The sequence below is a fragment of the Mus musculus genome, chromosome X, assembly GCF_000001635.26.
Source record: "Mus musculus strain C57BL/6J chromosome X, GRCm38.p6 C57BL/6J".
NCBI classification, from domain to species: Eukaryota; Metazoa; Chordata; class Mammalia; order Rodentia; family Muridae; genus Mus; species Mus musculus.
The window spans coordinates 71,016,898-71,032,053 of NC_000086.7; the positions used below are offsets into that span (position 1 = coordinate 71,016,898).

Consider the following 15,156-nt stretch of genomic DNA (forward strand, 5'->3'; position numbering starts at 1 on the left):
AAGAAAGAAAGAAAGAAAGAGAGAGAGAGAGAGAGAGAGAGAGAGAGAGAGAGAGAGAGAGAGAGAGAAGCCGGCTTAGCCTGGCATTGCAGCTAGTTTTTAAATTGCTATTTCAAAACTATCTGACAAAAGCCACCTAAGAAAGGGAGAGTTTCTTCTGTAATACAAGTGGAAAGCTGCAGTCTATCAAGGAGGGACGGCGTGGTGGCAGGAGCATGGCTCAGCTAGTTACATCGCATTCCTAACCAGGAAATAGAGAGCAAGTGAGGACTACAAGTGCCCAGTTCATTCTCTCCTTTTCATTCAATCTAGGACCTTCACCCCATGACTGCCACCCTCGTAAAATGGGTATTCTCACCTCAGTTAACACAACCTCCACATTTCACCACAGACATGTTCAGAGATTTGTGTTCAAGGTGATTCTATATTCTGTCAAGCTGACAATCAATATAAACTGTCAGAATCAGAACCAGAGAAGGCTTACCCTAGGATCTGAAGGAGGAGACATTCCTAGCAACAAATATAATAAAATCTGCAAGTGGGGAGGCATAAAGTGATGTAGTCTTGCTCTCTGGTTTTGTTTTGTTTCATTTTCATATTCCTCCATGCAGCACTCACCTCCCCTCTGCAGCTTTTCCGGAGCACTTCCACCACCATTAGCTAATTTGAATGATGCAGTGTTCCTCTGGAATGAAAATTGTCTCTTCATGTTTGGGTTGAGGCCACTGAGACTCAGAGAGAGCTACTGACTTGCCTGTGTTCATACAGCTACAAGAGTGGTGCAGGGTCTGGCCCAAGAGGCTGAGGCTCTGATGCTAGCTTGACATGCTCTTCTGGACAGTGAGTTGCCTGCTGGCTATTAATAGAGTTTTGGCCACACACGGTTTTGTATTTCTCGAGTGAATCTCCATTTTCTCTTTTCCCTCTTCCACTTTTCTCTCTTTCCTTTCTCCCTCTCCTAACTCTCAGTTTTAAATCAACAAATGAATTTTCTTCAGAGCCATAAAGTCTAATTAATGCCATTTTTTTTTTTTTTGGTTCTGTGGTTTGCAGTGTTTTAACTCCTGAGCATCTCTTTACCACAAGTAAGACTCTGGCTCAGAAGCTAGATTATGTCTATGGATGGCTGTGGAATTAGCTAAAACTCCAGGGGTGTAGCCACATCCCATCTTACAGGGCAAGAAGAGCATATCTGTGGATTTGCTTCTAGGCAAATGTACCTTTTAGAGAATCGCTCAAGCTGACTCTTCCAGCAGCAGTCAGGAAGATCTGCCTTTCTCAGTTTTAACTAAAGGATTGATTTTGGGGATCTAGGTGGGCCTTCCTATTGACAGCCACTGCCAAGAGCACTTAAGCCAGGATAGAAGGAGGAGCTGGGTCATCATGTCTCTCAAACCCCAATTCTTCAACTTCTGAGCAGTGGCAGATGCTGCCAGCCCCTGGCTTCTCTGGGAGCTGGGAGACAGTGCTCTCACTCAGCCAATCTTCCTCCTCCCTCCTCTGCTCTGTTATCAGCCTGGCAAGTCATATACTTATTACTATGACTAAGTGACAATTACATAAGCCCACCATTTGATATTGGGTTGGAAATGCTGCGGCTGAAGTGTTTTTATTTCTCACTTACAAGCTCGCCTGGCCATCCACATGTAAGCACTCTCACTCTATTTTGAGCCAGGTACTTCATGAATAAAACAGGATATTCTGCCAATTTCAGAACACACCTTTTATCATGCACTTTAAGGCCAGCTAGACATGCACATCCTCACCCATCACCCACCCTCCAAGCAGCAGCATAATCCAGTTCCAAAACAGTGCCAAACAAGAAATCAGTGAGCTAGCTGACCAGCTGCATAACACCTACATTTTCCTGAAACAAAAGCAGAGAACTCATTTCCTCCCATTGCAAGTGGCCTGAACTTGGAAGGGGGCTTTCCTACTGCCTGCTTAGCCTCTAACCTTGTCCTTGCACACTCTATGAAGAGCAAAGATCTGGACACTGGTTGGTGCCCACAACTCTTGACTGACTCAGTTCCTCTCTCTTTCCCAGTCAAGAGCCTCTTCTTCCTCAAATCCAAGAAATGTTTCTGAGATCCTGGTGGATATGTTTCACAGCACCCATTGAAATCTACTACAACAACATACTTGGGCTACTCTGATGGCTGAGATATGAGCAGCTGTACCAGGGAAGATCTTACATGGAATGCCACCATACTTAAGTATGCAAAACACCAGCCCATCCTTGGGATTCCTTCCTTTAATTTTTTTCTGCCTTGGGAGGCTAGGAGTCATCCCCCACATTCATCTGGGTTTGCAAATCTTATGCTACAACTAAGGGTTTTGGCCAAACACACTTTCCTTCAGCTGGAGAAACAAGTTATGTCAGAAGAGACATGTCATCTCCATATGGTTGCCTTCTTGACACTGAACTCCTCCATGCCAGGCCACATAGAAAGCCCTTTCAGGAACTTCTGAAGAAGTATCCTCCCTCCTTGAATGTGAGTCCTCTGAGAAAAGGCTTCACAACCAGAGATTGCACACAAGCTGCGGGTATGGGGTAAAACAAGGCTCTGCTCCTCCCAAGTCCTCCACTGAGGCAATGCCAACACTCTTCTCCTGCTGGTGGAAAGTGTCGGGCTCTGCTGGAAACCCTAAGCTTGGTTGTGAGTAGAGAGATTGGCTTAAGGAGTGGCCCATATTTTTCTTGGCTGCTGGCTAAATAGTGCAAGTGCTGTTAATCACTAGGGTAGGTGTGGGTGAGAACAGAAAAGAGGGCCAGCTGTTTCTGTGGAGTGGTAAATATGGCAAGACTCAGCACAGAAGAAACGAGAGGCTTTTTAAGGGTTGTTGTCAAGAGAAGGCTTGCTTGAATATTCCTGAGGCTTCAGAAAACAGGCTTGGACTTGAAGACGATGACCCTCCCTCTACTCCCCCTCCAGTATCACTAACTTGACCACGCTGTGCTCAAGCCTGGCACTGCTTTGCTTGCTGACCTACCTGCACAGGACTCCAGGATTCCACAGCTTTCAGAGGTCCATCCCAAAGGACCTTAAAAATAGCAAAGCAGGGTTTCAAATTAAGGTCCTCTGAGATCAAGTTAGATGCAGTAGCCTTGCAGTCTGTTTTGATTTGGAGACCACCACCACCACTACCATGCATGGTACAGAATGGGTCCTGGGAGCTCCTACAGTATAATTTTGCCAAATTTAACATTTCTGAAGTCAGTTTGAATGGGGGCATGTTGGTGAGGTGGCCCTCTCAACACAGAGTTTATGAAATGCACAGTGGGACACATGGCTGAGCACTACATGCAATAACAATCACAAAGAAGGCTGGCAAGAGACCTTAGGCTCATTCTGGAGCTAAGACTTGCCTGGAACTCACTCTGTAACCTATGCTAGACTAGACCTCAACCCTTCCCAGTGCTTGGATTACAGATGAGTATGATCCTACCTGGCTAAAACTGCTCAACATTTTGACACATGCAGTCTATCTCTGAGAGACTCTGTGCTGAAAAATTCACCTACATACAGAAAACCTTTATGCCAGGACTAATATACCTCCACAAAACAGAAAAACCAGGATTCAAGTGCCATGTGGGAGTGGCCAAACAGTAGTGCTCTATCTACTTAGCTTTCATCCCCACATAATTTGTGAGCCTGTTGCAAAATTAAATGTTGTCTTTTGTATTTTTTTTAAAAAGCATTATTGATATCAAGATAAACCAAGTGTGGGAAACCCAAAAAGAGTCCAAGACAGGTTTCTTTTAAGGTAGTCTCAGAAGCAAGAAAGGAGAAATTAAGGGGAAATACTGAAAAGGAATATATAAGGAAAACCAATTCAGTGTATGTTCCTGAGTTTGTTACTACTGTGGAAAATTGGGGATCAGATTGCCTTGGCGACCTCCTAAGAACACAGTTGAATGTGCCTTGATTTCTTTCTACCCAGGACATGGAAAAAAAGAAAGATTACCAGTTCAAGGGATGCTTCAGTGAGCAGTCATGTTTCCAGGTAAGCAGCTCTAGGGCAGGAAGCTGGGGCAACTGACATGGCAAAGGTGAACAGCTTGCCATTACAGTACAGTAGAAAGTGGGAGCAGAGGATATGGGGACCAAGGGCACGTGGTATAGCTGTATAGATACTATGAATGCTAACTGTGGGAGCTGGAGGGAAGCTCAGTGGCATGCAAGAAGCCCTGGGTTTGATCTCCAATACCATGAAATAATATTAATAAAATTAGGGAAGCTTATGCAGGGTATTCTAAGGGAGAGTGCAGGGTAGTGAGATTGCTTGTTGCTTTTTATAAATTAATTTTCTCCTTTGCTATTTTCTTTAGCAAACAGACCTCACGTTAAGATTGAAAAAGCATTAGTGCAGCAGTTTTCACACTTCAGCAGGCATCAGAATCACTTGAAGTGCTTGTGGCAACACAGTTGACAAGCAGAAGCCTGACATCATGGGTCGGTCACCTGGGTGATCGCACAGGGCCTTGTGCTTTTGCCAGCCCCACACTTGCTTTATTGCTCTGCTGTTGCCATCTTGACATTCTTAATGCTTTTTTTTTATTCTTTTCAAAAATGGAAGCCAACATTTAATTTTGCATCGGGCCCACAAATTATGTTTCCAGTCTTGGCTGGTCTTACTCCCAGAATCTCTGCTTCAGTCTTTGTAGGGAACAAATTAGAAATGTGAATTTCTGAGATGCTCCAAAATGATTCTGCTTATGGAGCATACTCAAAAAATTATAATATCCCAATGTCTTGTTTAAAGATTGTTCTCTGTACTCACTGATAAGTGTATATTAGCCCAAAAACTTAGAATACCCAAGATATAGGATACCATTTGCAAAGCACATGAGACTCAGGAGGAACAAAGACCAGGGTGTGGACGCTTTGCCCCTTCTTAGAATTGGGAGGGGAATGCCCATGGAGGGAGTTGCAGAGACAAAGTTTAGAGCTGAGACGAAGGGGTGGACCTTCTAGAGACTGCCATATCCAGGGATCCATCCTATAATCAACCTCCAAACGCTGACACCATTGCATACACTAGTGGGATTTTGCTGAAAGGACCCTGATATAGCTGTCTCTTGTGAGACTATGCTGGGGCCTGGCAAACACAGAAGTGGATGCTCACAGTCAGCTATTGGATGGATCACAGGTCCCCCAATGGAGGAGCTAGAGAGAGTACCCAAGGAGCTAAAGGGGTCTGCAACCCTATAGGTGGAACAACAATATGAACTAACCAGTGCTCCCCGGAGCTTGTGTCTCTAGCTGCATATGTATCAGAGGATGGCCTGGTTGGCCATCAGGGGAAAGAGAGGCCCATTGGTCATGCAAACTTTATATGTCTCAGTGCATGCAGGGGAACGCCAGGGCCGGGAAGTGGGAGTGGGTGTGGGAGAGGGGAGGTTGTGGGGGACTTTTGGGATAGCACTGGAGATGTGAATGAAGAAAGTACCTAATAAATAGAAAAAAATTAAAATTAAAATAAAATAAAATAAAACATAAAGATTGTTCTCATGAAGTAGCCTCCGACTTCATTTAAGAAGGGGTTTACACCTGCTGAAGAGATGGATCAGTAGTTGAGAGCACTTGTTGCTCCTACAGAGGACCCAGGGTCGATTCCCAGCACCTACATGGTGGCTCATAACCATCTGTAAGTCCAGTTCCACTGGACCTGAACCTTTCTTCTGCCCTCTGTGTATACCAGGCATGAGAATAATGAACAGACATACACACAGGCAAAATATTCAAACATATAAGAGTAACACCCCCAAAAACCAAGAGAGAGAGAGAGAGAGAGAGAGAGAAGGGAGGGAGGGAGGGAGGGAGGGAGGGAGGGAGGGAGGGAGGGAGGGAGAGAGGGAGGGAGGAAGGAAGGAAGGAAGGAAGGAAGGAAGGAAGGAAGGAAGGAAGGAAGGAAGGAAGGAAGGAAGGAAATAAGTTCAGCTGCTGATAGATGGAAGCAGAAGGTCAGCCTGGGCTACATAATGGGGAAAAGGTATTTACAGACAACTACTTGAGAGAAGAAAAATATCTTTCAGGTCGATCAGAAACCAAGATATGCTATCTCCCAAAGGAGAATCAGGATCAGATATCTCAAGCAGTTGGAACAAGAGGGTAATGGCAGCACTGGACTTTGTATCACCCTTTGGGACTCTCAGCACGGGTCAGTTCCTTTCTATTTGAACAGCATTGGGCAACTCACCCTCAGTTTAGCTTTCATTACTTGTGAAATGGGTTGACACGACCTGCCTCACAGAGTTCTGCCCAGCAGCTGAAGGCTTTGCAGCCATAATTCACAATTCTTGTTTTCTCGAAGGCCTCATCTCTCCCTTATCCACTTCACCAGACTGTGAGTTCTTTAAGGAACAGGACCCATCCCCATTCTGCTTAGCAATGGGATCTGCTGGAGTTCAGAGGCTCTTGACTATAGAGCTAAGGCTGTGGAAGGGAGACAGAGCTGGTAGAACTGGCTCCCACAGCACCAAGCCTCGCCAGTCTGAGTCCAGGAAGGTCCCAGCCACTGTGGGAATGTCAATAAGATTTCCAAAAAGGTATAGCTGGAGACAAGAGCCACTGTAACCTTCACAGGGTCGTTGCTCTAAATGGTGTTATAAAAAATCACTGTCATTGTCCAAAAGAAAGATTCTGGTAGCAAGAGAAAAAAACAGGACACAGATGTGCATGGACTTGTTCTCTGCTGCTAACCTGCACTTCTCTAGGTATATCTCAGAGATAGCCTATAAAGGTAAAGATGATATATGTAGCCACCACCCTTGTTACAAGCTGGAAACTCATCAGTGTTAATCCAAGCAGCTAGGGAGTTAGGCCTCTTGGATCAATGCTGGCATGGGACTCTCAAGGGTCAGGGAAGAAATTCACTTCTCTGCTGCTAACCTGCACTTCTCTAGGTATATCTCAGAGATAGCCTATAAAGGTAAAGATGATATATGTAGCCACCACCCTTGTTACAAGCTGGAAACTCATCAGTGTTAATCCAAGCAGCTAGGGAGTTAGGCCTCTTGGATCAATGCTGGCATGGGACTCTCAAGGGTCAGGGAAGAAATTCACTTCGTAGTGCTGGCAACCGTGCCATTAGGCTAATTAGGTGTTGCTTGCACCTGCTGTTGAGTCAGGTCTCTTTGGATTTCTGCCTCTTAAATCAGGGCCAGTGATCTTAGCCAACAGAGAGAGCCAGCTGCTGGAAACTTGGAGTCCTAGGATCTACCAATATGACAGTGACCCAGTCAGACGACCTTCAGCAAAAGCTTTGGCCTGAGTTATCAGGTCTTCTAGGTCCTTGGAGCACAGATGCTCAAGAATTCCATGATTTCAAGAAAGGAGATGAGTCAGAAACACCCCTGAGCCTCAATAGGTCTGTGGATGCTATACCTAGAGGCACCCAGGCCAAGCTTGGGATAGTGTCAAGAAAGGGGTGTTATAAATTGAATAACTGCTGAAGCCAACAACCATTAGAGAACCATGAGCCTTGGGCTTCTGAGAGGATCAGTGATAGGAAAAAAACTACTTTGGTTGAAATTTGGTTTTCAATTTCTTTCTTCCCTTGTACTAGAAGCACCCCTTGTAAATTTGCCTTCCAATACCAGCAAGTTATTCTTCTCAATGGTTGTGAGGTAGCAGAGGGCACAGAGTCCAGAAGGCCCATTACATATGGTCTTTGTGCTAACATATCTATGCTTGGTAAGCAGAGGCTATACCTCCGTGAGCCTCATCTGTAAAATGACCATTACAAGAAGAGTTCCTGAAAGCCACAAGAATAGTTCTGTGAACCAAATGAGACTATTTGTAGACACCTGTAAGAGCTTAACTGCCAGTTCCTTTGTATCAGTGTCCTAAAGCTGCCACAGAAAATTACCACTAACTTGGTAGCTTAAAGCAGCACACATTCATGCTCCACTGTTCTGCATATCAGAAGCCTGAAGTGGGTCACCCTGAACTAAAATCAGGTCACTAGCAGGCTGCATTCCTTCTGGAGGCTAGAAGGCAGAATCTGTTTCCTCTCCTTTTCCAGTGTTTAGAGGCCACCTGTGTTCCTTGGCTCATGGCCCTTCCTTGAATCACTCCAGCCTCTTGTTTCCATTCTGACACCTCCTGCTACTGACACTCACACTCTTCTGTCCCTGTTATAAGAAGGTCAGTGCCTTTAGTACCAGATGTGGGGACAGAGGGCTTTGCAGCAAACATGACTTTGTAAATGGGATAAATCATCATCCTGGACATTGTAGGGGGTGACATCCTGGATTTTCTGGGTGTGCCTAAGGTACCCCACAGTGGCCACCTCAGAAGTCTCAGGAACAGAGGACCCTAAGAGATGACATAGTTATTAAGTTAGCTCTATCTAACCTAGCTCCTTGGCTAAAATGTCAGCATCCAAAGACAGGGGCACACTCTGATCATGCCCACTACCCAAGTGACCATACCCCTATCCATAGCATGGGGCCAGATTTGGCATTGGTATATCTGTGCCACTTGTATGAAATGGAATGGATATAATGACACTTCATATACCTCAAAATCCACTCTTCTCTCTTTAACAGTGGTAGTATTGTGATGTGTTTCATTTTCACAAGTTCTGGGGGTAGAGAGACTATGGCAGAGGAAAGAATGGACTTCCCCCAAGGCACAGGGATGGAGCTGACATGCCTGGCAGGATTCCAGTCTGCTAGCACTTCCCATTGATCCCATTTAGAAGAGAAGCTTGGGAGACCCAGAAAGTGGTACAGGCGGCAAGCAGCAAGACCTGAGTATGTGCCAGGTAATACTGCCTCTCAGATCAAAACCCAGGTGCTACCTCTTCATGATGTGGCTGCCACCTTGGGCCTTTTCTTTGTGGGTCTATACCTGTCTTCATTCTTGGGTTTGTATTAGTTTCAGTTATGTTCTCACACACTTGCATATGCACACTCAAAATCTCAGTCACAACCTCACATGGATGCGCACACCCATGTATATGCAGAACCTTTCTCACATGCAAGATTCAAGGTAGCCTTCCTCCTTTGCTCTAGGATTGCCATTGCTGCCTTCCCTGCCTTCATCATGTGTCCCTTTCCTGTCACTTCAGGGCAGGGCCCATGGGGATGGGGAAGTACAAGTGGAGAGGAAAGAATACATTTTGACCTGTCTAGAGAATGGATGTCCAATCAACAAATCCCAGAACATGATTTTCCATGCCCTTTGTGAACCTCTCAAGTTATGCAGTAACTAGGACACTGAGAGTCTAATCTAGACTTTACTTCTATTCATTGAATGGAGCATTTCGTTTTTCAGGAGCATAAAGATTTGTGGTATCAGGAAAGAGGGCTAACCATGTACTGCAGAACACTGTTTCCAAGCATAGCAGCTTTTACCATCTTAATAGAGCAGTTCTGACTTACACAAAAGAGGCAGTCAAGTTTGAGCTTGTTGGTGTTGCCTAATAGAAGGAGGGGTTGGACAGGGTCATTAGACCCTCACCTGAGTTTCTAGTGACACCTTTCTACACCTTCTTCTAAGATCCATGTGGTTTTATTCAAGCTACACGTGGTCCTGGGAGATGCTAGAGTAATAGAGTCTGGTAAACTAACCGGAGGGTGTTCTCCATCTATGCAGCTCTGAGATAGTTATCTAGTACAGTGAGACTTTTGGTGACACAGCTACATTGGAGTCACCCAAACTTGCTCAAGTACCTCTTTGTCCATATTTTGTAATCTCAATAAACTCATTAATTTGCCAAGTTGGACTTAGATGGAATCTTGGTCTGCTCTTTTCTTTATCTTCTATCTGCTTATGTCTCCCCAAGATGAGTTCACACAGTGCTGTGCACATGCTGTGTGTACACATCTGTGTGCATAGGCATTTGTGGGGGAATGCACCTGATTGTGTTTCTGGGCACAAGCACCCAACTATGGGTGTGCCAATCTGTTCATATCTTCACATATGTACATATATATGTGTATATGTATGTGTATGTGTATGTGTATATGTATGCCCCTGCATAAGTGCACAAGTTGGCCATCAGTTGTCAGACTTCTAGATTTGAATGCTCCTGACTCTTTCCTTTTCCAGATAGGCATTTGGGGCTTTAGATTGTCAGACCCTGATCACAGCTTCCATGTGGGTGTCAAATTGGTCAACAAGGACAAAGCCATAGGTCTCTGCCTTGTTCTCAGCCTACTGTAAATACTTAGATCAATTATGCTCTGTGATTCTCCTCCTGGGAAAGCCTATTACTCCCTTAAAGCTCCGTTCCAACACCTCCTCCCTGTGATGTTGTTACTTGTCTAGCAGCTTGCACCCTAGAAAACTTAATCACCCTCTTGTCTTAGCTCCTCGGTGCTTTGCACTTAGTGCTCTCATAGCACCTAGCAAATGATACTTCAAGGACTTCTGTCTCCATAGCTACCAAGTCAGACTGCCCTATCAGTTCCACTTATAGTATCCATTGCCCTTTTGTTGAGTGACTGAAAGAATATCTACTGCTGTCCCTTGAAGACTCAGACACTATTTTCTTGACACACATTTCACTGACTAGTTTCTTTTACCAGTGAAAAAAATCCCGGTAAGATTGAGCAGTAAGATCAGAAAACTGCAATGGTTTAGTTCCTCGCTCCATCTAATTCAGCCTTCACCACTCCCTCTGCAAAGTTCATAGAGGTGCCCAAGCTGAAAATGAGAGTGAATGCCCTTCTCAGAGTAGGAATAAGGCTCTATGCCACTACTCCCACAGAAGCCCCAGCACATCTTTTCTTGTCTTCTCTTGCAGATTATACTTCTGGGAATCCTGTATAAGTGTTGGTATGATGATAATAGTTCCAAGGGCTGGATGCCTACCCTCTGCAATGATAGGTACACATGAGGATCAAATGGACAGAAGCTGGCCAGGGTCTCTAAACAGAAGAGACTCTAAGAAACCCCATATCTATTTCAAGAACTGTAGCCTGCCAAGGAGGTGGGGCTCATGAGCTGACTTCCACAAGCCCTGATTTCTCTGAATGGAACCACAAAGGATGAGACCATTGTTGTGCCTCCCAGCTCTTCACAAGCCATGTGTAATGCTGCCAGCATTGGGAAGTAACATCTCCACACATCATCAGCCATGTTCCTTCAATGTGCCCACTACAACAAACGCAAGAACTTCTAGATCTTTGCTTCTGCAAAGGAAAATAGCCTCAAATTGTCCCAGTGAACTCAGGGCACAGACAGTTGGCCAAGATAGGGGCAGGGACAGTCTGTGGCGGTTTCATTCCTTTACACTTTGTGGTGACTGGCAATGTGCCACACATTTCTTGAATGTGTAATGAAGAGTTGGATGTGAGTGCAGAATTAAAGGTTATTAACACACAATCACCGCAGTCCTAGACAGGCCTTCTTTCACCAGATCAGGCCAATTAGTAGAACGCAGGGCCAGTTTTCATTTTAAAGGATTTAATTAAAGTTTGGGTGCAATGAACATGCAAGCCACCAATCTGTCTTTCAAGGTATGTCTTATCTAGAAATTGATTGTAATTTATGCTTAATCCTAGAATTCTAATTCTTTGGAAGATTTTGAAGACATTTTCCTCTATGTGTCTCACCATACTTGCCCTCCCATCTCCTCCACTGGCCCTTCCCTGCTCCATCCTACACTTTCTGCCTCTCTTGCCATCACTTAGTCAGCCATGTCCAGTTTCCTCAGTGCTTCACTGAGCTACCAGGGTTGATCTGAAAAAGGACCCCAACCCCAGGGCCCAATTTATGTGTAGGCTGGTGCTGACGACCCATTTGAGCCTACTTCTTCATTCACAAGATTAGAAGCCTTGGAGCAGTCAGCAGTCTTTGCCCTCAAATTAGTTACCAAGTACCTTCCCTGAACAACCACTGTGGCCCATACAACACACTTAGGGGTATGCTGGGATGACAAGGGACAGCCTCCTTCAAGACACCGGTATCCCATATGCCAGGTCCTGTGATTAGCCTTCCGATATGCCAGTGGGCCAGGGAAGACCCAGCAGCTTATCCAAGACCCTCTGAAGTAGCAAGCTCAGTGCCAAGCCAGGTGAGACATTTCCTCTTGGTGACTCTGCAGGCTTGCCATGGGTCACTCAAAATTCTTCTCCAAGGTTCTCCTAGAGAGATGATGTCTCTCTACTACATGGTTGCCAAGGGTACAGGATGCAGCTCAGAAGCAACTGCCCTGGTCTCAGGCTGGCTTGGCTGCCAGAGCTTTAGCCACTGGCTTCATAAGGAGCCATAGCAGGCCCATTATTCCCTGCTGCTTAGCAGAAGCCTCAGAATGGGGCTTTGCTCTGAGTCATCCCAAGGAGGGCACTTCTTCTAGATAGAAATAGGCCTGTGACTCACTCAGCAACCTGTAACATTGGGCCACTGTATGAGAGATGAATCATTAGGCATAGGCAGGCCTCTGTCCTGGCTTTGATGAACACAGGGATTTTGGCGGAATGCACCATAACTCTAATGGGGATTTCAGTCTTTCCATAGCATTGAAACATACTGCAGGGAAACCACATGTAATCTATCCACTCTTCCTAGCTTGCTATTGAATGTCCACCCAGGACCTGGAAGAGCCTCAGCACAGCAAGGGAGACTAGATGAAGTGGAACAGGGTCAGAGGGCAGGCTTTAGAAAGTAGATGACCAGAATGGAGATGGACAAACCAGATTATCCTTGCAACTTTCCCTATGTACGATAAAAGGTGAGAGCTAAAGACCATAAAGGCCCCATAGCAGCAGAGGGCCCCATAAGCCCCCAACACATGCTCCTGGTATTCTGTGATAGCAGAAACATCTTGTGGTCCTGGTGGCCATGGTGCTGAAGGAGAAGACTGGAGATAGGATGGGGAAAAGGATGCCCCTCCTTCAGCCCCAGTATAGAGGCTGGGGATAATATTTCACAGATTCCACCCCTTCTTCCCTGGACCCTAAAATAACAAGGTGTAATATGAGAGCCTAAAGGATTCCTAGGATTCCTCACTTGACAAATTTAGCCCTGGAATGGTCCGGACAACTTATGATGGACTGCTAAGAATTTCTGGGTAGTGACAATGGGCCATCAATTCTTACAAGGGCTGACCTCCTTGTTCAAAATTACAGGGAAGTTAGTTAGAGTACCAGGAATCTGAAGTCTGCCTATTCCACATGTGAGGAATGGAAAGTGTGAGATGGGCCCAGTCACAGAGTGGATCTTAGTGTCCTGCTACTGGTGTAGAATAGACAGCAAGATGAGCTGCTGGAAGAATAAACTCTCTGCTTCAGAAGAGTGAATAGGTTGCAGCATGAGAGAGTTGGGGAAAGTTGTGGGCTCTGCTCCAAATTCTGGGAATGCAGCATAGCCTGGGCCATACTTTATAGAAAAGCATAAAGCACTGGATACCAGGCAGAAAAGACACAAGAACCTAGCCCAGTGGTAAGTGTCTTCAGGCACAGGTTTCTCTCATACAAGGAGGTCAAAGAGATGGCCTGAGATAATCCCACAGTGTTTACTACAGAGATAGATAGGGCGTAAGGCTAACCTTTAAAGGTTTTTGGCTGTCATATCAAAAAAAAATATGTAAAGTTAATTTTCAGGAAGGGTCACAGCAGAAGAGAGCTCAGGGGAGGCATGTCAACTTGGAATTCTGTAGTTTTGAGCAGCATTGCTGTCTATACCTGGAATACCTTCCAGGAATCATCTCAATACAGACTACCTAACTCAGTGCATGGAGACCAGTGAATCAGCTCCCTCCCTGCTTCTTTCTAACTTATGCTCCTTCGTGCTCTCCAGACGACTTTATACTGTGGACACTAAATGCAGGGTCCTATTTCCTTCCAAAGCCCTTTAAAACCAAATGATTTTTGAGGAGTCACATTCTTTTTTTTTTTTTTTCCTAAACTTCACTTGCCTAACTTGTAAAACACAGGCTGCTTGAACATAGGGAAGACCCAAATTTGGTTGATTCAATCTCCTCTTCTTTCAAACCTAAATACAACAACATCTACAGCATCTCCCCCCTTTTGATTTCCCCTGATCTAACCCCAATCACGTGTGTTGGGGATCCCCAGGAGCAGTATCTATCTGGCAGGGAGATAAGAAAACCAAGCAGAGTTGGTTAGCTTCTCTAGTTGTTCATGGTATGGCCTTCTCTCAAAATTGTGAAGGGCCTCAATTTTGTTGCCTAATTTCACTGAAGGAAACCAGTGTAGGATCTGGTCATTGGTTAAGTTCTCTGGGTAAATTATTTTAAAAATTCAGCAACCCAGTTGGTAGTAGATAAGAATAGAGAGAGAAATAATGGGGCGATATCAGAGAGGTAGAGAGCCCATAGTTGAGAAATAGGACATCCATGCTCAAAAATCCCTCCTGCATCTCGTTCTAACCACAGTTCTTTATGTGGTGGCCTTCCCTTCAGAGCTGCAGTAGAATCCCCTAGGCTTGGAAACATTCCTCCTTCCATATTCTACTCTTGGAGGTATTTGTTTCTGGTCTCTGCTCCTTGCAAGCATCAGAGAAACAGCAATGAATTTGATCTTGGTCACTTCTTCACTTCCAAGGTCTAGCATACAACCAACAATTATTATAAGAATTGCCACATGACTACATTTATAGAAGTTATAGAAAAATGAATAAATAAATAATTTATGGAAAAATGTCTGTTGCTCTGCAGAGACCTGTGTATACTCTAAGGAGCCAAATGGGCCAAGTACAAGAACAAGAACCCAGGCTTCTCATCTTATCTTTCTGAGACTTCCAGTGAAAATCTACCCAAATTGACTTGCCCAGTCCAGCTTTTCTTTCTAAATTTGATGTTAGTCATGTCTTCTAGGATGTCACCATACTACAGTGTCTCTTGAGAGTCTCATGTCAGGCCCAAACGGTCAGCAACATCATCACTTCTCAGCCTGACTTCATCTAAGTTTAGACCCCCTTATAGCTACTTATAGGCTAACCTGGCTGTCAGTATGGAAGATGCTTTAGAAATCAGTACCCACAGTCCTGGGTTAGGGTCTACCTGGGCATGTATTCGGGAAGGAGTCTGGTGTTAAAGATGCTCAGATGGTGCATGGCCAGTCTTGGAGCATAGGGTCTGGAGATTTCATTTCTCAAACTTGCAGTGAGACTACTTCCATCCAACAAGATTGAGCACACATGCCTGGGCAACATGTAAAAAGCTTATTTGGGCAGG

The 15,156-nt window shown here is 45.0% G+C and overlaps 1 long non-coding RNA gene across 1 annotated transcript; it reads left to right on the top strand.

Annotated features, from left to right (window-relative positions):
- Positions 1–3,902: 3,902 nt before the first annotated feature.
- Positions 3,903–11,399, top strand: Gm38595. The gene is made up of 3 exons (XR_878123.2): positions 3,903–4,008; positions 6,041–6,165; positions 10,762–11,399. It is a non-coding gene; the product is annotated as a predicted gene, 38595 (long non-coding RNA).
- The last annotated feature ends 3,757 nt before the right edge of the window (positions 11,400–15,156 follow it).